Here is a 25,254-nt window from a genome sequence, read left to right as displayed (position 1 = left end):
GTTCTGCTAATTCTGACAAAACTTTAATTCGAACAACAAAAACGGAGTATGTAATATGTATACTCGTTGTTTGCATTTGCAACATTCGCTGGCCGGAGCAGAATGTAAAAATCCTATGTAAATGCCTTGTGTATGCTGTGCACATGGTCAGTGACTGGCTACCGCCCTCCCCCTATGACCACACCACCCCCGGACACAGCACCCAGACGTGGTATCTTTGGAAGGCGGGGGGTCGCGAAACCCCCCGGCCGTATTTATTAAGTACAAAAACAATAAATTTCAAATTTGCATGATAAACGGTTATACAAAAATTCAGCAGGACATTAGATACATTATTGTCAACAGGTGTGAGTGTCTATCCTTAACAAAGACTCTAATACAGATTGTTTCCTAACCGAGTCTAACATCCTCCTCTGCATTTTTGTATACTAACATTTCTGGGCCATATGGCAAGGTCGCTAACCGGTGTCAGGTCCTACTAGCTGCGCCTCCCCTACAGGTGTGCGCATGCGCAGCCGGGCCCGGTAATTACCCGGTCCACGCCGTGAACTTCATTTACCCACTAAAGGAGGGCCCTTACTCTGCGCCATCCGGTGACGTCATGAGTATGCGCGCGCGGGGTGGCTACCAGCCTAAGGAAAGCGTGACTCCCCAACCCGCGCCCCTTTGAAGCACCAGTTACCTTGCCCCTGAAGTTCTAGGAGGGGCCAATGGCCCCTCCCCCTGGGCGGGCACCTCCGTAGGATGATGCCCGCCCCCTCAGACCTTCAAATAGTTGCTCACCGGTCATGACCTTACCGCATGCCCCTCATACCTAATAAATACGACGACCTAAGGGAGAAAAATTCTAAAGGACAACTACACTGACTAAAATCACACGTCATGTATAACATCATAAAGCTACAAGGGAAAGAAAAGGCCTAAACACGACTGCAACAGTTACACATAATCCAGTATCATTCGCTACCTTGGGAGAAAAAAGGCCTACAAGAAAGCATAGTCAAGAACATAACTGCACAATACCATATTGATCACTACAATGGGAGAAAAAGTCCTAACAGCAAAAAACCTCATCAGAAACTAACATCTCATGACAGTTTCACGCGCCCAATGCCCGCTAGTTGGTCTAGCAACACATCAACCACGTACTCCAGGGATGGGGGGTGGGGAAAAGTTATCCGCCCCGAGCGCCGGGGCACGTCCTATGTGGGGGAGCGTCCAGGGAACAAGGGGGTCACCTGGGCGCTCCCCACCGCTTTATCCCCCCCCCAGTGGCCCGCCCCCCTCCCTTCCGACCCGGATGTCGATTAACGACATCCGGGTCACGCAGGCAGCCAATCGGTGGTAGGGCGCGCCCCCCCAGTGACGCGCCCCACCACCGAGTAGTCCGGGGGAGGTCGCCGCACAGCCATGCAGGCGGGGGGGCCAAGAGCCCCCCCTTTCCACATGGTCAGTGACTGGCTACCGCCCTCCCCCTATGACCACACCACCCCCGGACACAGCACCCAGACGTGGTATCTTTGGAAGGCGGGGGGTCGCGAAACCCCCCGGCCGTATTTATTAAGTACAAAAACAATAAATTTCAAATTTGCATGATAAACGGTTATACAAAAATTCAGCAGGACATTAGATACATTATTGTCAACAGGTGTGAGTGTCTATCCTTAACAAAGACTCTAATACAGATTGTTTCCTAACCGAGTCTAACATCCTCCTCTGCATTTTTGTATACTAACATTTCTGGGCCATATGGCAAGGTCGCTAACCGGTGTCAGGTCCTACTAGCTGCGCCTCCCCTACAGGTGTGCGCATGCGCAGCCGGGCCCGGTAATTACCCGGTCCACGCCGTGAACTTCATTTACCCACTAAAGGAGGGCCCTTACTCTGCGCCATCCGGTGACGTCATGAGTATGCGCGCGCGGGGTGGCTACCAGCCTAAGGAAAGCGTGACTCCCCAACCTGCGCCCCTTTGAAGCACCAGTTACCTTGCCCCTGAAGTTCTAGGAGGGGCCAATGGCCCCTCCCCCTGGGCGGGCACCTCCGTAGGATGATGCCCGCCCCCTCAGACCTTCAAATAGTTGCTCATCGGTCATGACCTTACCGCCACGGGCCAGCATTGTTAACCGACGATCTGGCCTCCCCCTCTACCCAGACCTAAACCAGGAGCGCGCTTATTTTTTAAAAACCCCTCCAACCAGGCCCAGACATTATTAGACCACAAGACGTTCGCTGCCTCCGTCAAGTGCACCCCGTCCCTCAAGTAAAAATGCTCGCCCCAGATACACCCATGTGGAATCGTCTGAAACTGGGGGGTCCGAAATAATTTGTCCAACTGTGTGTTGACCCTCCGTACCGAGTGATTCAACGCCCTGACCGAGACCCCCCCTCGCTACTGCCACCGAGGAATAAGTTGCGACCAAACTACTGTGGAACCCGGGCAGGCCCTGGCCACCCACCCCGCAGTGGAAATGATCTCCTCAATGAGCACGCGCCTCCCCAATTTTGCCAAATCATTCTCCCCCAGGTGAAGTATCACCACTGACGGGGGGGGCCGCTGCTGAGCTAAGATTCCCTGGAAAAAACTCCGAAACTGGCTGAGGCATAAACCACCCCTCCCGAAAAATGATATATCCAACCCCTTTTGCGCTGCACTCGTCCTACGGTCTCCTGAAAGAAAAACATGTTCCGCACGCCTAACATAAGAATGGCCCACAATCCAAGTCACCAATTTCCTGTGTCCTCTGTGCTGTGCCGATATCGGTCGTTGTCGCCCGGTGACGAGTTCCTCCCCTGCGTGACAGGTTTGAGAAACTGCAAACAAAAGAAACATACAGGGCGTGAGCACCATCTTGTCACAACATGTCAATTCGTACATAACTCTTGTAACGTTCAGACGACCATCTCCCCAGTGTCTTCACACTCTCCACTGAGAGACCCCTCGCCACTGCCTCAGTTGCTGCCCCAATCCTAAATGAGTGGGTGCCGAATTCCTTTGGATCGAACCCTGCTAGACTGACCGTTAGCTCCAAGACTCGCCTAAACTGGTACCTAGTCAATGGTGTACCATCGGCGTGACACAGCAGTGTGTCCCCCGCCGTGCACTCCCGCTGCCTGCAGAAAGCCTCCACGTGGGAAACCGGGCAGCAGGGGTTGGCCCGCGCCCGATGGAGCACTATGGTGTGACCCCGAGAGTCCTGATCGGTTTTTGATTTCTGAATTGTTATTCGCATAACGTCTTCCTTGATCTCAACCCCGGCCCACTGTAGTCCCCCCACTCTATCAGTTTTTGACCCAGCAACTAACTCCCCAACCCTCAAAGCCCCATAAAAGGCCAGGGAAAATGCCGCCTTGAACAAGATAACCTCCCACTGGGAGCTACAAACACTGTGCAGCGCCCCCAATAAGGCCGTCAGCCGTGCCAATCCAATGGGCCTTCTCCTATCGCCCCGGTAACCCTGTAGACGGCGCCAACCCCTCAACGCCTTGCGCACCAGAAAGGTGTTAGTGGGATCTCGCATACCCTTACTCTGCGCAAAGAAGGAGATTGCCGCCCTATGTCTGTTCGCAGTCGCCACTGAGCGCCCTTCCCTGTGCATTGATTCTAGGTAAGCTGCAAAGCTGTCCTCCTGGGACCACCTAGCCTCCCATTCCCGCCCCAAGAAAGCCCGGTAAGACAAAAACGCCCCTTCGTAAGCTGTCTTGGTCCTGGGGGCTAAGCTAGCGACCACGAGGTCCTGTAATCTGGGGCACCAATTTGCCAAAGTACTGCCGGGAATTGCGCCGGCTGGGGATCTGCCGCCGGAAGATGTTCCCTGAAAACCTGCATTTTAAAGCGAGAAAGGGAGTCAGCTGCATTATTGAGGACGCCAGGGACATGCTTGGCTCTGAAAACCACATTCCATTTTAAGCATTGCAACACAATCTCCTTCAGTAAACGGAGTATGAATGGACAGCGTGCCCCCTGCTGGTTTATGCATTCCACAACCGTCATGTTATCCGACCAGAACACCACGGATTGGTTGCGTAAGTGTTCCGGCCAGACCATCAATGCTACCCATATCGGAAAAAGCTCCAGAAAGCCAATATTGGTAGTCAGACCCTGTGTCCTCCATTCCGCTGGCCACCGCTGGGCGACCCACCTGGTACCCAAAATGGCGCCAAAGCCGGTACTCCCAGCAGCGTCCGTCCATAAGCCCAATTCCGCCGATGTGGAGGGAGGACCCGGCCACACTACTCTGCCATTAAAATCCTCCAGAAATGCCATCCAAATGAGCATATCCTGGCGAACCTCAGATGACAACCTCGTGTGGTGGTGTTTCTCCCGTAGTCCTTTCATTGCTTGGGCAATAGAGCGTGAAAAAGGGCGTGCCATTGGGATAACCCGAAGCGCAAAATTCAATTGCCCCACCACCTCCTGTAGCTGTTGCAATGTAACCTTGTCTTTGCGTAGGCATTGCCAAAGGGCTGCTCTAAAGCTAGATACCTTAGCCCTGGGTAACCTGAAGCATCCCTCCACGGAATCAATTTCAATACCGAGGAATTCCAAACAGGTGGACGGGCCCACCGTCTTCCCCGGCGCTAGCGGGACACCAAAAGCCCGCATGAGCACGCAAAATTCCTGCAACGCCCAAGCACACTCCTGAGGTCCCGCCGCACCCAAGAAAAGGAAATCGTCCAGATAATGCATCACCTCCCTCATGACCCATTCCAAAAATGAGCTAAACGCCTCAAAGTAAGCACATGAGATAGAACAGCCCATGGGCATACATTTATCCATATAAAACTTGCCATCGAAAGTGAAACCTAAAAGATGATGGTCCAGAGGATGAACTGGGAGGAGGCTGAAGGCAGATTCTATGTCAGATTTTGCCATCAATGCCCCTGGCCCCAGTGCCCGCAATAAATCCACTGCCTGGTCAAATGATGCATACTTGACGCTACAAATCCCCTCATCAATCGCATCATTCAGTGACGCACCTCTTGGAGCCGACAGGTTGTGGATCAATCTGAACTCCCCTTTCTCTTTTTTGGGCACTACCCCTAGTGGAGAACACACAAAATCGGGTACAGGCACCTTCTGGAAAGGGCCAGCTATCCTACCCAGGGACAGTTCCTTGCTAATCTTAGCAGCCACCACTGCGGGGTTATGTTGCACCGACAGTTGGTTCCTGCAATGTGTGCTACCTGTGTAGCCCCCTGCCGGGATCCTAAAACCTTGAGAAAAACCTTCCTGCAGTAGAGTGGCCGCTGTGTGATTCGGGTACCTATTCAACCAAGGGATCATTGCCAAAACATCTATAGGGGTTGGGATATCCTGAATATCTGCCCTACACTGGCTTCCCCCTCCCCCTCTGGCTGTGGTTGCCCTGCTTGGACCTGCAAGATGACTCGGGGTGGGAGGGATGACCGCAGATCGAACATGCATGTCTGAATTTACAGGTGCCCGGGGCCCTCGTGCAGGTACGCTTATTAAAGTCCCAACACACCCCTTTCCTCTCAAACCCCCCCCCCCCCCCACCCCTACCCGGGACCTCACTCCCCTGAGCCGCCCGAAAGGGGTGCTGAGGTCTGGTGAAGTACCCCCTGACCGCAGTGGTAGACTGTAGTGGGGCAGAGCTCCCAGAGAACTGCCTATGCCATGACACAGAGTCCACCTTATCCCATGCCAATGACGCGTCAAATTCCCTAGCTTTCCTGAAATTGACATCATACTCCTTCCAGGCATCCCCCGGGTACTGCTCGCTCCACCCCACGATTCTACTCTGGTAGCAAGCCAATGACGCCTGCACATTAGGAGGCCGCTCGGCCATGATGGTCGTGAACACTGCGAAAGCCCTAACCCAGTTGAGCAAAGATTCCTCTACCCTAAACCTAGCACACTGTGCCCTCCACTCACTTGGAAGCATCCACTCCTTTAGTGTCTTTGCCTGTTCCATCTCCCTGTGATCCAGTAGCAATGAAAAAATGTAAACATATTTCCCCGCCCAAATCAATTCCTTCGTTGCCTGGGACACATGTTGTGCCAAATTCTCACTCCTAGAGGGCAACGACCCATCGCCCAAGAGGGGCAGTGCCACCTCCTTACCCTTTTCCTGCGCCGCGACTGGTTGACCACCATCTGCCTTCGGTTGGGCGGGGCTGGAACCTGCAAGTGAAGAAGAGGGGGGAACCGCAGCTCTATCCGCTGCCGCTGCTGATTTAATCTTTTCTACCAACTGTGCTGCTTCTGCTGCATGATCTGATGACGCTGGTAACACCCCCCCTTTTTTAGCCAAGGTAATAAAGCCGCTATCTGAGATACCAATTCAGGCGGGACCGAGTCCGGGCTATCTGCTGGGACTACGGGCCCCCCGGGAAGCATAGCCGGTGGCGCTGGCATGGTAGGCAATGGAGAGACCGGTACCGGCAAACCCGGCACTGGGATCGGTAGCACGGGCGGGGGAGTAGGCCCCACAGGAGGTAGGGCCGGCGGCATGGCAGGAGCCAATGTCACGGGTGCCGGGACAGGTACAAGGGGTACTGAATCAGGTACCAGGGGTACCGACACCGCGGGTGTGATTGAAACCGGTACCACTGGGGCTGGGGCACTGCGCCTTCGCTTCTTAGCCTTGGACGTCTTGGGCGGGCTAACAAAATCCCCTCTGGACAAGGGTGCCTTCCGCTGCCGCGCGGGCCTGCCTGAAGAAGCTGGGGGGTCAGTAAACCTTTCATTCAAGCGTGCTTCCAATTCATCCACTTTACTCAATCTCTTATTGATGCTATTCATCTCCTGCATCATGGCCTGCAACATAGCCTCCATCCTGGACCCCCCTTCACCACCCATTGGCCCCGCCATGACTTGGGTGCACCGCCCTACACTAATACCCTAATACAGGCGTCAGTACGCTTATTACCTTCACTAGATGGAGGATCTACAGGGGGCTGTAAGCACCATGCAACCGTAACCGCAACGCCCCGGCTTATCCGGTTTGTCAGGGGTGAGTAAACTCTAACGTAGACCCACCCGGCGGCTACCAGAAGCAATGTAATGCGAGCCCCCCGCTCTCCTCTTACCGTTCCAATCCTGCGTACTCCCAGCCGGAATTGAAGTGACCTGCGACCACAACTGCTGGCCACCACTCGGGGCTTACCACAAGAAATTGCAGGGACGTAGTAATAACACCTGAAATAGAGAATGTATTAAATCCCGGAAGTTATGCAAAGTTACACACGTATGTACAAGCTCTAACCTTCTTTCACTGCCCAGCCCACTGGCCTTGGCTGTTGCCCCTATCCTACCAACCAGAGAAAGTGTACTAGCCACCATGCCAATGCAGGCGCCCTTACTATTCCCTTGCGCGTGTTTCTGTGTCACACAGTTCCAGCAGTAAAGCCGATACCCTGTACTTTCCCTGTATCCCCCTGCAACTCCTCCTAAAATTAAGCAGCACCAACTTCCTTTAACTGCCCAGTCCACTGGCCTTGGCTGTTGCCCCTACCTAAGCAACCACCGATCGCTTTAATATTAAGGTGCACCAACAGTACTTCCAACTGTGCTCTGTAAGACAGACTTATTTGAACCTGTGATCTTAATAATCAACACAGGATCCCACACTCGACGCCTTACTCCCCTAGTCCACCAAACCTTGCCTAATGGCTGTTCCCTCCCCTGTGCCAGCAGCGTCCGGAAAAATGAAGAAAAAGGACCCAGGAGTGACGCCAGCACCTAAAGCGGCACCAGTCGAGACTGGGCGGCAAATCCGCACCCCACCCGCTCCCTCGCAGTACCTCTGTCGTGTACCGCAGCACTCGACCCAGCACGACGCTAAACCTCGTTAATCCTCCGAGCCGGAACGATCCTCGGAAGGCAACTCGCAACTCTGCTCACATCACCGGACACCGCAGCGAAGGCACGAAGCAGCTTCCTTCGAAAGGCGGGAGCCCAGCGCCGACAAGTCGCGATCCGCCAACCTAAAAAGCAACAAAGAGAGAAGAAAAGTTATCCGCCCCGAGCGCCGGGGCACGTCCTATGTGGGGGAGCGTCCAGGGAACAAGGGGGTCACCTGGGCGCTCCCCAACGCTTTATCCCCCCCCCAGTGGCCCGCCCCCCTCCCTTCCGACCCGGATGTCGATTAACGACATCCGGGTCACGCAGGCAGCCAATCGGTGGTAGGGCGCGCCCCCCCAGTGACGCGCCCCACCACCGAGTAGTCCGGGGGAGGTCGCCGCACAGCCATGCAGGCGGGGGGGCCAAGAGCCCCCCCTTTCCATTCGAAGCTCCGTCCCTAGCAAACAAGGCGCTCGAAAGCGCAGGCCACTAGCTGGGTTAGTTACAATTAACATACAGGACAAAGTAGCTGGTAAAGAACAGATTCCAACACCCCTCAAAGAAATTAAATGTATCCTAGTACCATCTTTTGCTCTTTCACCAAAAACATGGACGGGAGACCAGGTGTCAGAATAGTGCTTGGTGCGCTGCCAGACCATACAAGCGCTTTGGACTAAACAAAAACAGCATTGGGGAATTTCAAGAGAAGGTTTGGGAGCAGTTTCCGGGATCTCACCCTGACCCGCCCACATCTGAAATGATAAATATGCAGCTCTTTAAAGTACGCGGGAGAACGCGCGGACCCACCCGGACAGTCGGATGTCATTGACCATTCCTCTCTGGATTCCACGTCAGGGGCACACGGACCGAAGCGTGGGCACTCCATTTCATGCGCAATGGCCAAAATCCCCCCTCAAGCAAGTCTACAGCCTGTTCAACTTCTCCTTTGGAAGTCTAATTAAAGAGAGATTCTTTTAATATGGCATTTTCATTTAAATTTTACCAGCTGAAAATGAAAACCACTTTTATATTTATTTTTGCAGCTTTAACAACAAAAAAAGTGCAAATGTATCTTGAAATTAAATACCACAGTGATTCTAGTTTTGTAAACTTTGAAATCGCTCAGAATTCTGTGGGATGAGTTACATTTCATTGTGCGCCTGCACATCACATTAGTGGCGAGCGTTCAGCTCGCTGAGAAGCAGCGGTGTGCTGGCCATCTAAAACTAGCTGCTGCTCTATAACATTGCAGTGGTAGAAGGATGCCTTCAAGGGATTTGTTTGAATACTCAGTTGTATAATTTTCTATTCGATATAGGATGATTATATACCTATAAACCTAATTTCTTACAAAATTTATATGTTATGAGTTAAAGATTATGCATCAGTCATATATATGAGTATCACTCAATATCAACATAACTGAAGAACAAGGGATACAAAGAAAAGTACAAAGAAAAGTAAGAGAAGCAACAGGTGTGTAAAAAAACAAATTTATATCAGCAAATGGTATTAGGGTACTTCAAATACAGACAGTTATACATATGTTGGAAGGAAATAATCAACTAAATGGTTCCTTCACTCAAAGAAAGTTCAAACACTTTTTCATAATAATAATCAAGAATTATGTAGAAAACAGTGTGAAAGTCGACGTTTTGGTCTTTAGGTTTCCATTCATAAGACCATCTTCAGGACAAGTGGATTAAAAGTTGACCCCTGGAAATATAGTCCTTCTATGCTCCAATATGAGTATTTCAAATCACCGCTTTCAATATTCAGTGGTTGATTAATAAAGCTTTATAGTCAATCTTATTTTTCAAGGAACATTAGCAAATAAATGTTAAATCAGTCGGGTATCTTTTAGTTCCAAAAGAAGGTGTAGTGTTTAAATCACACCCCAAGGTGTACGTATCCTCATTCAGGTATTACTTATTTTTCAAGGAACATTTAGCGAATAAATGTTAAATCAGTCGGGTATCTTTTAGTTTCAAAGAAGGTGTAGTGTTTAAATCACACCCCAAGATGTACGTATCCTCATTCAGGTATTACTGACATCTATTCGGCAGTTTTTCCGGCAGCATGCAGTCGAATGGAAAAACTGCCTTTTATTACACGGTTTCTTCTTTGTAAATATCGTGTCTTTCCCCGACGGTCCATTTTTGCTGCGCAGCTCACTGTTGCGGAAAAGGGGAAGTCACTTGTGGTCACTGCAGACTTCACCCTCCTTCTTCCCCCTTCGTGGGTTTTCAGCACGGCTGGCTCATCTGCGCTGTCATTCGATTATAACTTTCTCCTTTTCTCTTCTACTTTTCTCTTTTATTTCTAAACTCCTCTCACCCCTTATCGTCTTCTTCTCCTCTTCCCCCCTCCCTCGCCCTCTTTCTGTACACGCAACAATATACGCTGCTATCATCTTCCCCTCTCCCTTTTTTTGTGCTCACTGTCTTCTCCTCGGCTTCAGATCTCTGCTCTCCATGCACCTTCTGTGCCCTCTCTCTCTCTCCTCGGTACTGTGCACACCTCTCTCTATCTCTCCCTTTTTTTTTTTGTTTTTTTTTAACTCGTGTTCTCTCGCACTGCGCTCCCATTTCTAGGCCTCTAGCGAGATTTAATATCTAGGTCCGTTTACTGTACTTACTTCTATTTTTCACGATGCATCTTCTATATTATTACGTAATTTATTTTCGAATAATATGTCATGTTTAATGTTTGTTTTTTATGTTTCATGTTTTTTGTCGTCACTTTGGCCATGATTGTACCGTCTTTAGTCTTGTATTATGTTTATTGTGCATGTCCCCGTAACATAGCGCCTAGTCACGTCCCACTCCCGCCTCTCCTTGTTGCTGTCCTGACATCTTCCCATGCCCCCTAGGTGTCAGACCGCCAGGTACTAAGTCTTCCTGTTGCTGCCCTGCCACTTTCATCCCCCCCTAGCCGAGTGTCTTAACTCCCACTCAGTGTCAGTTAGCAGTAGTCTGGGTTGCCCTCACACTCCGCATCGCATCTTCCCTTTGGCTTTCCGCTCACTAGGTCACTCAAACCTCCCCCCCCTCCGCCCCGTGAGTCTCTTCATCTTGTCTTCCGTTCATATCCACACATTCATTCATTCATTACATATTTGTCTATCATTTGCCTTGGCAACTGATAGCCAAACAGGGGGAGAAGTATTCCTCCCTCTCACCTTGCAACCCTCATCGTGCCCTCTCTCACCGCTATGTCCAATACCCCCCCACTTATCATCAATTTCAATATCCATCTAGTGCACGGCACTGCTCTAGTCGTCCATAACACTGCCTTTAATGAACTAACTGAACTTACAGACTATCAACGGGACATCCTCTCTGCCATGTGGAAAATTCTCAGGGTCACCTTCACCCCCCATATTCAGGTCCGCTTCTCTACGCTATCCTTGCCCGACCTATTTGCCGCCCACATACGTACATTTCTCGCCCCGCCATCTCCAGACACCACTCGCCCTAACTTGGTTTGGCCTGGCCACTTATCTAACTCTTCCACCCTATCCACCCCCACTCTGCTTCTTCTGAGTATTCCGGTCCGTCAGAATGTTCCACTACCTCCCCCATTGTGATTATCACTGACGGGGAGTCTTCACTAGACTCCATACAGTCTGTGGCTTCATCCGAATCAGCCACTCTCCCACATTTAAGCGCCCCTGCTTCTCCCACACTCTCTGCCTCCGCCTCTTACCCCTCATTTGACCACGCACATTCTCTGGATCGCCCATCCCCTCTTTTAAGGGCACTCCTGCACGAGTTTTCACAAGACTCTGCGTCCCTGCCTGCCCTTGCAAGCCCACCCCCTTGCTCCAGCTCAATCTAAAAGGGAATGACCGACAATTCCCACGACGACACCCCACCACATTGTTCCTCTCAGGCTTACATCGTGTGATTCCCACACTAGTGACCCTATGAATAGGATAGTGAACTCTTTTGTATATAAAACAACGACTGGCTTTCACATATATTTTATCTTACGACTCGAAAATTGGGAAGGCACGACCAAAGTAACAAGTTATTGGCCAAGACACCCACTTCTGTCTAAGATTGCCGACTCCTGCTTTTGGTGGCCAGCTCCACTTCCCTGGTTGCACTCCTGCCCAGGACCACGAATTACAGGATGGTATATACCTCCGTGTCCTTGAGGGTGTAGGAGAAGAACTGATACTGGATCTCAATTGCAGCCACTAAGAGAGAAAAAAGCATAGGCAGAGTTGTTTCACAGTGACTCCCTCCATTAAAAAGCTTACAAAGGATATATCAGACACAGTGATGGTAGCTGCACCTGTCAGTTAGATGACGGCAGTCACCACATTTCCCCAGGCTGCCATGAACGAACTCGCAACACACAGCCTCCCCCACAACGGATGCAACCACACCCCCGTGCAATACATGTCAGCACAGCCTGCTTACAGCAATGACCAACAACAACAGAAAGAATGCCAATGGGAACACAGGTAGGCAGGAAAGAGGGAATGGAATGGGACAACAGGGATTCCAACTGCAGTCAGGGCAGTACACCTGTTTCTATTGCCACAAGGTAGGCCATATGCAAAGAGAGTGCCGTACTAGACTTCAATATCAGAACAAACAATCCATGGGTCCCGCCCAACAATCACCACACCGATTCCAACGACAGCAAATCCACCCACAGCGCCTCCAGCGCCAAATACTGTACTCTCACGCCCAACCTACCCAGCCAACGCTCCTGCAAATACAGATTCCCATGCAACAGCAGCAGCAGCCACCTGCATACCAGTATTACAGGTGGACCTCTGCCCATTTCAGATCAGATAGCGGACACACAGGAATATCCCATGGGCCATAAGCCCATTGCCTACTTCAGCGGCATGTTAGACTCTGTCATGAAAGGTGCTTACAAATGCGAGCAAGCTCTTGCCGCACCAGCATTCGCTGTTGAGAACAGTACCCCCATTGTCATGGGATCCCCGTTAACACTGTACACTGAGCACACCATCTTTGCCATAATTCAGAAAGTTAAGACCACATTAACAACACAAAGAGTGTCAGGTTCTGAAGTGATACTGTCATTTGCCTTCCTTGAAAGTTGTCAAATTTCACACAGTTAACGCTGCCACATTCTTTGCACATCCCATTGCAGCCTCAGATGATGACACCCATGATTGTGCCACATTCTCTCCAGATGAGTCAGGAGCAGCAAAAGAGGACCCATTGCCAGGTAGCACTATATATTTTGTTGATGGGTCCTCCACCATTGATCAAGAAAAAGGGGTCAGGTACAAAGGAGCCGCAGTGGTTAGGGCCCAACAGCATGAGTCCTCTGATTCCCTAGACATTGTACAGCAGATTGCATTACCTCCACATTATTCAGGCCAAGCAGCTGAGTTAGTGGCACTTTTTGCCGCTTTAAACAATGGGGCTGACAACTGCATCACTGGTTATTCAGACTCTGCATATGTCACAACAGCAACACACTACAGCATCTTGCGCTGGAAAAGGCATGGATTTCTTGAATAAGATGAGACGCCTGTGATTCACAAACAGTTATTAGAAGAAATTAGATTTGTGAATTGTTTTTTATATATTCCTGTATTTGAAGCCTGTCTGGCAGATGCTGATCTATTGATTTATTAGCGAGACCATAATATCTAGGTGCATCTTGATTGTCATGATCTTGATTGTCATGTTGATTCTTTTTTAATATATGCAAATATTGACTGTATGAGCAAATGTTGTCAATTTAAAGTTGACTGGCCTTATACCAATTCCGTCATTTAAGGGAAAAAGCCCGCTAGTTAATGTTGCTGTCATCTGTATCACACCAGTCATTAGCCTTACAGATCGCCGCTAGTTATTTGATGCTGTGGTCTGTAGTACACCGCACCACTCCTTCCCCTCATCTGGGTACGTGCCCAGCACACCCACTTTGACTGAGGCAGGTTCAATTTGAGACCACGCAACTGGTTCGCGGTGCATCCAGTGTATACTGTGTCTAACTATCAAGTAGCTGCCTTCAAGACTGTTAAATGGAGTACCTTCAGTTCCTTGACCATCACACCACACGCTTCTCATCTCACCTTTCTGGCGTGCTTGGACACTTAATAACGGATCCTCCCACTTGAATATTGAGTCAAGTGGTAGTAAGAGGGGGATGAGGGTTTTCACAGGCATTAATTGACCACGTCACACAGCAACATTTTTACGTTTTCTGGTTGCTATTACGCCCTAGACTTGGCCCAGCAGGAAAAGATAGGCCAGCCAAGCAAAGGTAGATTACATAATAGGTTGAGCTCAAGGACTGCCATCCCTTACCGCCCAGAGCCCAATTATAGAAGATGTAATACCAGGTAAAATGGAGCTATTCCATTTGATATCTTTGGATCCTCATTCTATTCAACATGCCCCTCAACATCTAGAGTATGGACAACAATAGAACAAAGATTGTAAAAATGAGTAAAGTGCCTTGCTGGTAACAATCAAAAAATCTCCTTCATTGTTGGAAATAGATCCTTACACAATAATGTTCTATGGCCCACAATGTTAGAAGACTAAAAATGCCATCAATATAAGTAATATAGTTTCGTGGGAGAAAGGGAAATACTTTCAGTTTCAAATGGTTATGAATATCTCTATTTAGATGACCAATTATAAGTCATAAAATAATTTTTCATTATAGACCTGACGAATATCTTTAGGCATCAATACTTCAATGTACACAATGCAGCAGCCCACCTGGTCAGCTAGATGCTAGATTAACATAGTAAGATTACACAAAATACTGTAGCCCCGATATACTAAGTACAGAGTGATTTGCTCCTACCTGCATCCAAATTCAGCAGCAGCCAAGGCAGGCACAGGCAATGGCTCAGATGCAGAAGCCGATCTGGAAGGGTGTCGCAACAGAGCACACACAGTTGATGTTTGCTATTACAAAATGAGGTTTTGAAATTGTGGCTCATGTTCAAGTTGGTTGGTGCCACTGGCCTTAGAGAAACGTAGATGTCGGAGCGGATGTTGAACATTAAACAAAGGAATGAAATGCACACTAGCTATGGCCCATTTTCATTTTGGGTCAAAATATAGGTCCAATACATTATTGTAGGCCCTTAGAAGCAAAAGACTAGAATATACGACGTTTACACAAGGTGCATGACATACAGAGAACGTGAGCCTGTGTTTGACTTGATGGCCACAGGTTCATATGCTACTAGGTCTATTGAGCATTTCATCCTTCTAAAAGTGGATAGATGCGGGGTCTGATCAGCCCTTCATCATTCTGAAACGGATGAAAGGAGTATCATTGAGTTGAAGGAACAATAAGGATCTGGTATCTAGCACCAAAATACCATTCTGAGTGAAAGTGTGCTTTACAAAAAAGACGTGATATTAAATATTTTATTCAGCATAGCGTACAATTAAACACAAAACATGTTTTTAGATGTTACGAGGTAACAAAAGAGTTAATAAGCTTTCTCTTGGGCTGACGTTGATAGTAGCACTCTTGGCCGACCACGGATTCTGGGCGTTGAGCCAGGCAGGAAACAGGCTTCCTGTGGTTTGTAACGATCGGGAGATTGAGGCCACCTTCATGTAAAGATATGTATGTATACAGTTAGAACACAGAGAGCTGTGTAAAGAGAAATAAATTGCCTAGGATCACACGATTTGGTAAAAGGGGGCAGCCGTGATAAAATACAGTGTTTTAGGTTTCACGTTATGCAGTTTAGTGACTGGCTATGCGTGTATTTATATATATACATGCATGCTTCGATCCCTTTTGACAACTGTACTGTTTAAGATAAAGTAAGCTAAGTGTACGCACGTCCATCAGATATTAAAGCAGCATTGCTAGGTTCTTCAAAGCTGAAGAAAATAGTGTTGTAACAAATTAGACTGTAAGGGGGAATCTGCTAGAATGCATTTTAATTCAGTGCATTCGCCAGGGACTACAAAAGATAAATAATATATTGTAATATGATATTTATGTATTAAGGTTAGTAATGAAAACATGAGTATATATAAATACAGAGGACAGTGTGCATTGAATAGCTGTGCTTCATATTATATTGTATATAAATATGAAATATATAAGAAATTGTATGAGTATAACGCACTGCAGGGTTCCTTTCAAACTCAGGTTTCCAGGTGGAGGAAAGAAGGGCCCGATCAGTACTGAGCTTCGACAAAGCAATAATGAAACACGGATTTTTGGCCCATTAATTGAGGCCCTCACACTTCCAACTAAGGTAGCAGTTGTCAAATGTGCAGCGCACACTAATGGACGAGATTTTGTCTCCAGAGGTAACACGCTGGCAGATTGGGCAGCCAAAGCTGCAGCCAGAGGCTCCCCACCCGCAATTGCGCCGAATCCTCAAAACATCCCTATCCTACTTGCCCAAGCAGTAGCTCCAGCAGAGCAGACAGAAGAAAGAGTAGCTCCAGCAGAGCAGACAAACACGCATGAAGGTAGTGTAGCTCCAGCGCGGCACACAGACGTAAATAATGAAACTCTTGACACAAATACTCCCTACCCCATTGACAACACACAACAATTTGATCACATTGCCCAACTGCATCTCAGAGAAATACAAGTGCACCACATCAAGAGAAACAGTTATGAAAAAAGAGGGGAGTACAGCAGGACCCTGCAGATTTCATTTACAGACAGACCCTGTCAGGAAAGCCCGTTATGCCGCTAGCTTTACTGCAGGTGGCACTAGACCAACTCCACCTTCCTGCTCACGTCTCCCGAGATAACATGTCCACTACATTACAGGCAGACTGGTTCATTCCCAACGCCTACGAATTAATACAACTCTTCGTTAATAAATGTCTCATCTGCCAACACAAATCCGACTCTCAAAACAGTCACTTCCACCATCCCCAAACCCTCTGGCCCCTTCAAAGAGCTCCATATCGACTATGTCGATATGATTGATCGATGTCAAAACTACCGATACCTCATTGTTGTAGTTTGCCCATTCTCACGCTGGATCGAAGCTGGACCATGCGTCCACTGCGATGCCAAAGCAGCAGCCACATTCCTACTCCGTGATGTCATCTCCCGCTTCGGGATCCCTGAGGCCATCCGGACAGATAACGGAAGTCACTTTTCAAATGCCATCTTCTCCTCCCTAACTACGATGCTAGGCATCAGACACAAACTGACGTCTGCTTACCACCCCCAAAGTAACGGCGTTTGTGAGCGCCTTAACGGCCTACTCAAGAACAAAATAAGCAAAATCAGCGCCACCATCGGCAAAAAGTGGCTATACTGCCTCCCGCTTGCCCTCTTCTCACTAAGAAATTCACCTAGTTCGGATCACCACCTCACACCCCACCAACTTGTCACCGGACGATCCATAAATGTAGCTGTCCCTCCCACAAGGCCCAAAACGGATAGTGAGTCATCTTCTGAGATTGTTAAAGCTGAGCTTTACGAATTCTTGTGCACACTAACCCGCGCTGCGCAGTTCCTTTCTCTACAGGTATCAAAGAGGAAGGAGAAGGGCCCCACCGATCCGGAGCTCCCACCAATACGTCCTGGAACCTTGATCTTTATCCGAAAGCACGTCCGGCGCTGGAGAGACCCCAAATTTGAAGGACCTTTCCAAGTGATCGATTCATCCCCAACGGCTGTCCGGATAGCTGAGCGCAAGGCATGGATCCACAGGAAAGACGTCCGGCTCGACCCTGCCCCGCCGCCACAATAGACAATGGACTAACTGAGGAAATAGAAATGGCCAGCGTCCCCCTAAATGAAGACAGCGGCTGTCCCTCTACTGTGGAGGAAGAAGATGAGGACACTCACGTACTGATCCACGAATACAGTGGCCGTGAAGCAAAGATATGTATACTGTCTATAGTACTGTTTTGTATTATCATTGGAGTGGCACTGGCTACATTTAATTGGTATATCTTTTTCCTTGCTGTAAGGAGCTATCATGCCGTAAGCAATAGTGGTACAGGGGCCTCCACTGATGCCATGTTACCTACCACCCCAGCAACTGCACCAGCGGTCACACGGAACACAGATATCACGACACATAGCATAGGATTCGCCGGAAACAAGGACACAGCCCCACACCACACGACAGGCCCCGAACTCCCAGCCTCTAGAGCCAGTAACGTACACACCACTTCACCTCCCGAGCCCCCAATGGTGATACTAGACGACAAAGGGAACACTTGGGATAAGACTGCCAATTTGACGGAAAAACGAGCAGCCCATGGACACCCGTCACGCCGTCACAGAGCCCGCAGATTCGCCCCCATCTCCCCATATATAGGGAAATCAAAACACCGGGTCATCCATGGTCTCCCTATCGACCAGAGACACAAGCCTAAGGGAATGCCATTTAAAACGTTCCAACACCTCGTGACAATACAGGAAGGCCTAGGGCCTATGCTCAGCCTACCCCAATCCATAAGAGAACATTCGGTACACTCCTCCCTGGAAGAAAATTCATGGTACCGGGACATGACAGCCGTAGGGAAAAGGATCTCAAACGAATCCTGCTATGTGTGTTCATATGTCCCCCATGCAGTTGGTGCAGACAGACTAGTTTTCCCTAAAGAAGTCCCACCACAAACAGTGATGTGTTTGCTACACCTGTACCTTTGCCGCATTGATGGGTTAGTACAGCTAGTAGGAGGGGCTGAAATATGGGTTGGAATTGTAAACACATCGGAATGGGACAACAACAAAGTGATATTCAAGGTCACTTCTGACAAAGGGGACATAGAGCGGATGATACAAGCAAAGTACAAGAGAAGTAGACCAAATATGGATCAGCGAGCAGAGATGTATAGGCGAGCACGTTACATTTCAATTTCATCACCCTATGCGGACTGTGACGTACAACCACGCCTCCATCATCACACCCACCCGGGGGGGGGTCCCTGGCCCACAATGTCCATGCCAGAACAGAACGCTCCTGGAAGTACAAGCCCGAGTATATTACAACGATGAGTGGAGCGATCCTGGCCACATATACTGTAAAGCAGCATCCCTGGGCCCCCCATGGTCTGGCGAAACAGAGTGGGAGGAAAATATTGATTGGGATGTAGAAGATGATTGTGCACAAATTTGGAATGAGACAGGGAACAGATACACCTGGGGTGGGGACAGACTGTACAAACATAAAAAAGCATTTAAACTTAAAAATCCTTCTCTTTGCTTCATAGGCAATGGCTCCGTCTCTGTTGGGCGTAACACAGACTGTAACTCTACAATATTCAATTTCGATATGCAGTACGGCACCTCCACCCTGATGGACTACTATTGGGCCTGCGGTGAACACCTGTACCTTCAACTTCCTCCTCAGTGGCTCGGACTGTGCTCATTGGTGACTCTGCATGAGATACATCTGGTGGTACCAGCATCAAACGTCTCCCACATACTATCACATCCAATGACAGGTGATGTTACATTCCTGCACCGCCACAGGAGAGCAGCTGAATATTTCGCAACAGAGACACATCGTAACGTTCCCCAAGAATTCCGCCTCTTCAACGAGGCCCAACTATTCTTTGGAGGAGCATTTCCCTTATTTCAAACAAAGGCGAATGCCCGCTGGCTGGAAGTCACCCGGTATGAGGTCATGAAGGCCATCAACAGTACTAGGGATGGGCTCAATGCAATTAGGGAAGAGCTACGTCCCCTCAGACAGATGGTCTTGGAGCACCGTTACTACCTGGACATGCTGACCGCCAAAGAGGGTGGTCTGTGCCACAAAATAGGGAAGGCATGCTGCACGTTCATACCAGGAAACGACGAGGACAACGGATCAATTGCAAGGGCCATTGAGGAGTTGACGAACTTGGGAAAGGAGATGCTCGACGAAGGAGGTGCCCCTGCGGACATTATCCCAGTGAACTGGTTTGACTTTGACTGGATGCCATCCTGGCTAACAGCCATACTGAAACTAGTAATACCTATAGTTGGAATTATGTTGGTTCTGTGTTGCGCCTTTCAGATAGGAAGTCATTGTATTAAAAAATTGAGCACAAAGGCTGTAGGGATAAATTACGCTAGCACAGGGATTTACCAGGCACCAAAATATGAAGATATGGATAGGCCTCCTGGGGATGGGTCTGGAGTACAGGTACCAATGATCGAGTTACCCCCCATCGCCTCACGCCATGGTGTGCCTACGGCACCTCCGCTCCCACCAGCCAGAAATACATATAACAATACATCTGCTGCTGTTCGGTATGAGTGTCTGATCAGTGAGCCAGCCCCAGGCTATACGCAGTGGAGTACCGAGACTGATGAAGGAGCGGCCAGGCAGCAAGGGCAACTCCCCGGTAACATTGAATGCTATGTCAACGACACCCCATGGACTTCGCCGGTAGCCGAGAGACCTCTGCTAGCCAGCAGATATTCAGTTAGGAATGTGTTCATGGTGAATGAACAAGAGGAGGGAGATGATGGAGGGTCTCGAGCCACCATTTAATAAACTTAAATGCCATTCCCTAACCTACCCTGACAAGATGAAGTGCTAATGGCCCTAAGTCCACTGAGCATAGTGCATACACATAGAAGCCCATAGAACCTGTAAACCCAACAGACATAAGCCCAATTGGGAGGCCCAAGGCCCAAAGCCCACCGCCCCGCGACATCAATATGTAACCTTCAGAAGCTACTAGGCCCAGGATTGCCAGAGCTTACATTTCAGTTGCACCAGAAAACACGAGACAGCCCAAGCCAGTAGAGAAAACACAGTAACTTTCCACTGTTACAAGGCCACTGCACACCCACACGTAGGCAGATAACCAGCTGGTACCAGTTGACACATTGTTTTTCATCGCTAAAGTCCTATTTTTGGAAGTTAGCTTGCTCAAAGATAAACCACAATGTCTGATGAAAACTGCACCTGCCTTGTGGGCGTTGGTCACATGCATTCTGTAAGAAATGTACGTGATCACAACATTTTCTTTGTTTATACGTTGCGGTCAAGCATGACCTACCGACCGTTGTGCCACCTGGCCACCTTACCCCACCCACGGTCTTAGAACACATGCGGTTGACCCTTTCCTGTATCCTGGAACACATGTGGTCAAGCCACCTGTTGGCAAATGCGTCAGAAAATACGTCAGGTCCACCCCTGGTTCCCCATATCAAGATATTTAAGATCCAACACGACAGTTAGAAGGTAGAACTTTTCTGTGCTGTCCACAGGCCTGTTCTCCAGCCGGCTGCCTATCTGATTTGGGACCTTACAGCCTATTTCAGGTGGTACATCCCCCATTTGGGGATTTTCCTTTATCTCTTAAAGATATCCTTCTTAGCTCTGTATTTTTGATCCACACCCATTCCCTTGCATTTCAGCTTTTAGCAACTAAGTTTTAGAGGATTATTTGTCTTAAATTGAGGTTGCCTCTGGGCACTATGCTTCCCTAGGATAGCTTCTGCTTCCATTTAAGTGTCTCAAAACGTATTTTCAAGGTCTTAGCCGTAGCAAACGTAGCCACCTAGATCTTTATTCACAGACATAGCTTTATTTCAAACGATTATCTGCAAAAAGAATGCATTGCATGAGCATCTAAACCTGCTGAGGGTTTAAATACGCCATATCATTAATCATTAAGGAATCTCCAACCGATCCATCTTATCATCTATCTTTAGTCAGTATATTGCTGAAAGGTATGTGCTTATGATATTTAAATGCTTTCCCTGGCAGAGTGAAGCCAGGCTTTTGCTGAAGGTTTAGCCTGCATAACGTGAATCCTCTTTTTAGCATGCTGAGTTAATTAAATAAAATGTGCCACTCCAAAATAAATTCCACGGCGTCATCTCACTTCTTTGTTCCTCATTTCAGTAACTGTCGAGTTGGTGCCTGTGATCACCCACGGAAGGTATTTCGCATTCTTGAGGGGCAGGGACCACACCCTTGGGGTTCTGATCTAAGATCTCCCTTTCTCATGCCTTAGCCAGTTACCTTAAAGAGACATCTCTGTATACCAACTGCAAAGAAATGATGTATGTACTACTATCATAGTAGCATATAGGGTTGTATTTGTTTCTCATAAAATACATACTTACAGAAAGTGGTTCTGACAAATATTTCTCTTCTAAACTTTTTGGACAAATATTTATTAGTGGTTTTCTTTAGTTTGACCAAACCAAGCTAGAGAAAAACATTTTTGTAGACATACTTGTTTCTTAATTTTTTTATTGTTTAATGTGGGATTTGAGATCCCCAAACCTTCCCATTTTTTACAGGGGTTTCCCACTTAACTCCCCTCACCTTATTTTTCCTTTCTTTAATTGGTTAGCTTCCATGTCACTCTCATTTCCTCGCTTCTAATTGGTCATGCCTCCTGCTTCCTCCCAGTTCCTTGCCTCCTGCTTCTGTCCCTTCCTTGGGGCATGGATCTATCACACCTTCCTGTTTGCAGCCAGTGTCCCACCACTGGCCATGCACCCCTCATGCCAATGTACCTACCCCCATCTTCCTCGTGCTGTCCTTTGTGGTTTCTCCCTCCCCTGCAGGTTCCTCATGCTGTTACCGCCCGCACCCTTCTTCTGCGGTCCGTTGCTGCTCCCTTCCTCCTCCCAGGCAACCCCAGGTGTTGCTTCCTCCCAGCCTGGTGTCCTTTGTTTCTGTTCCCTCCCTCCTCCCATCCCAGGCGCTTTTTCAGACATATTGCATAACAGTGCGACTGCTGTGCAACATGGCTTAAAGGAGAAAAAAGAGCTATGACACAGTCAGTGCTGTCCATGTCATAGTTTTTCTTCTTCCCATGTTGCACAGCAGCGTTTACTGCTGTGCATCTGTCTAAAACATTGGCAAAGCAAATGCAAAGGCGAAACCTATTGGCTTTGCCAATGCTCATTTAAGATTTACTGTTATTACTTCCCCCTATCCCTTCTACATTTCCCCATCCCAAACCCTACCCCCTGATACATTTCCCCATTTTAATTCCCTTCCTTTTCCCTAATGACCATACATTTTTTACACTCACGTTTTACTCCTTTATTTTCTTTTACTGCTCCCCACATCCCATTGAAAATTTCCCCATCGTATACACTGTCACCATTTTACCTTTTCCCCTTTTACTCCCTTCTACTCTTTTACATCTTCTGATCTTTCTTTAATGTCCATACAGAGTTTACTCTCCTGATTTTTTTATTTACTTTTATTACTTGCCCCACCCCATCTGCGTTTCCCCATCCTATACACTCTTCCCTCCCTCTATTACATTCTCCCCCTTCTCTTGATGACATATGCTTTTTCTACAAAAACATACTATTTTGTCATTTTGACATTTGTTTAATTTGTTACTTTGCCAGCCTGATTTAGTCAATCTGACTTTCCTCATTTTTTCTTTTTTTCCAACATTTTTTTAAAATTATTTTCCAAAATATAGCAATACAAGCACTGCCAAGGTATAGAGGCAAGGAGATCCACACAGCATAATAGCATGATAATAGTTACTAACAAGTGACATAAGCTGACTTTCCTCATGCTGAAAAATTGTCAAAAGGATGTTTTAACGTCTATATGTATGCTCTTCTAGTCAGTTTTTTTTGCCAGCCCCTCCTACAACAATAACACTACAATTAAGAAGACAGCATGTGCTAGAATCCGCAAAAAGCCAATAACCAGAAAAAGCAATATAAAAAAAGATCTTTAGAACCTAGAGACCATCTTTTGGGTGAACAAGTGCCTCATAAAAGTTATAAATAGTGTTTTAATTTATCTATTTTTGCTTAATATAGTGTTCCTACAAGAAATAAACAGGACAAATAATATAGCACATAATAAGATGATTGGTATGTAATGTAATGTAATGTAAAAAGAATTTATAAAGCGCGGCTAACACCAGACGGTTTCTTGGCGCTGGTATAAAGCACTTTAGGTATTTCTGAATGTTGTAAATAACAGATGTTACTATTTCCCAAGGGATTGCTACTCAGTTTAGTGACCTCTGAGGGATGGAAGGCTAAACCTGCCCTTCAAATGGCCACGGGACACACAGGGCTTACTGCGACCAACCGGGGTGGTTGGTGATTGAGGCATTTTATTCCTGATTTTCTTGGGCCCGACCAACCATGGAACCTGAACAACCGGGCCAAGCATCCCTTGTACACTTGGCTCCTAGTGATAGCTGTGGTCAAGCAGTCAAGGCTCCCTCGGGGTGGATGTAGATACAGGTCAGTGAACATGACTCATAACTCAAAGTGCAAACAGTAAGGACAATAACTCAATGTCCGGCCAATACTTGCTTTAATAAGAAAAAGTCATATTTTATTTCTAACTCTACACATGCAAAGGAATATGACATTCAGAAATAATAGCACAATCCCTGTTGAGGTTGGGGCTCTAGTAGTTTACAGGTAAATCCCTGTCCCACCCTCCTTCCTGTAACGTGTTCAGGTGTATTCCCTATTCACGGGTGGCCGCATCCATGGGTTGCACACTATTAGGCTGTACTCAAGAGTTCCCTTTGACTATTCAGGATTGTAGTCAAAAGGGTGTATTGTGTCCCAGCACAGTTAGCAGCAAGTCCCTTGGGGCCCAACTAGACCAGTTCATGTCTTACCTGCTCTCAAAGCATGGATGAGTTCAGTGGTGCAGAGAGAGTCTTAACGAGCATCCACAAGTCCTGCCTGGTTTGGAAAAGTTGGGCTGCTTGCGGCAGCACCCAGCAGCATCCAGCAGCACTGCTGGGGGTCTCTAAGTTGTCGGAGCAGCTCGCAAAGTTGCAGTAAGTTGGCTTTACCCAATGGGGGGCGGACTATTGGGGAAAATTCTTTCTTCAGGTCCCAACTGGAGGCAGCGAGAGTGCAACATCATGCACAGCATCTCCGTCAGTCCTCAGTGGTGAGTCGAGGGCAGTTCTCGTGCAGTGCAGGTAGATCCCTTCAAATGTAGCTTTTGTATCTCCTGTGGGTTGTGGCCCAAATCCTTTGGCAATGTTGGTACCGGCATCCCTTCGTGGCATACAGAGCTGCTGCGATACTTATTAATAAGGGTTCTCCAGCACAGCGCTCCTGCCCAGATGATCACAAGTCTTGGCACTCCTCAAAGAAGTAATTTTACCGTGGCCCCTTATGGCTAAGCAAGACCTGCATGGTGCTCAACACGCAGCTCTGTCTAAGGCAGTCCGGGAGTTGCCGAAAACAATCCAACAGACAGGGTATGACCTGATTGGTGCACAACCAAATCCTCACACTTTGCACAAGAAGTCCTCATGGTAGGGCTACCCACTGGACCTTGCTCCCTACAACACTCTCCTCTTCCTCACAGGGCACACTCGTCATTGGCAAGCAGGCAGGCGCTGGTGCTCTAGGCTCCAGGGCAGATGATTTTGGTTTCCCTGCGTGATGTCCCCCCACCCAGCAGGGAGACTAGCATGCTTTCGCCCCCAGTCCTGGTCACAGGCAGATGTTTTGCGGAGCTTCCCCTTCTCACACAGTTCATCTGCTGCTGGCCAAAT

General features: G+C 48.2%; 1 long non-coding RNA gene across 1 annotated transcript; it reads right to left on the bottom strand.

The window, feature by feature from the left end:
• Positions 1-216: 216 nt before the first annotated feature.
• Positions 217-14,682, bottom strand: LOC146864020 (uncharacterized). Its single transcript, XR_014970006.1, has 5 exons — positions 14,627-14,682; positions 11,860-12,011; positions 8,615-8,761; positions 7,054-7,950; positions 217-2,811 (listed from the first exon to the last, which is right to left on the bottom strand). It is a non-coding gene; the product is annotated as an uncharacterized LOC146864020 (long non-coding RNA).
• Between the last annotated feature and the right edge of the window lie 10,572 nt (positions 14,683-25,254).

The sequence above is a fragment of the Triturus cristatus genome, chromosome 2_1 (assembly GCF_964204655.1).
Source record: "Triturus cristatus chromosome 2_1, aTriCri1.1, whole genome shotgun sequence".
NCBI lineage: Eukaryota > Metazoa > Chordata > Amphibia > Caudata > Salamandridae > Triturus > Triturus cristatus.
Note: the sequence above shows the minus strand (reverse complement) of the source record. Positions and strands in the feature narration are given on the sequence as shown.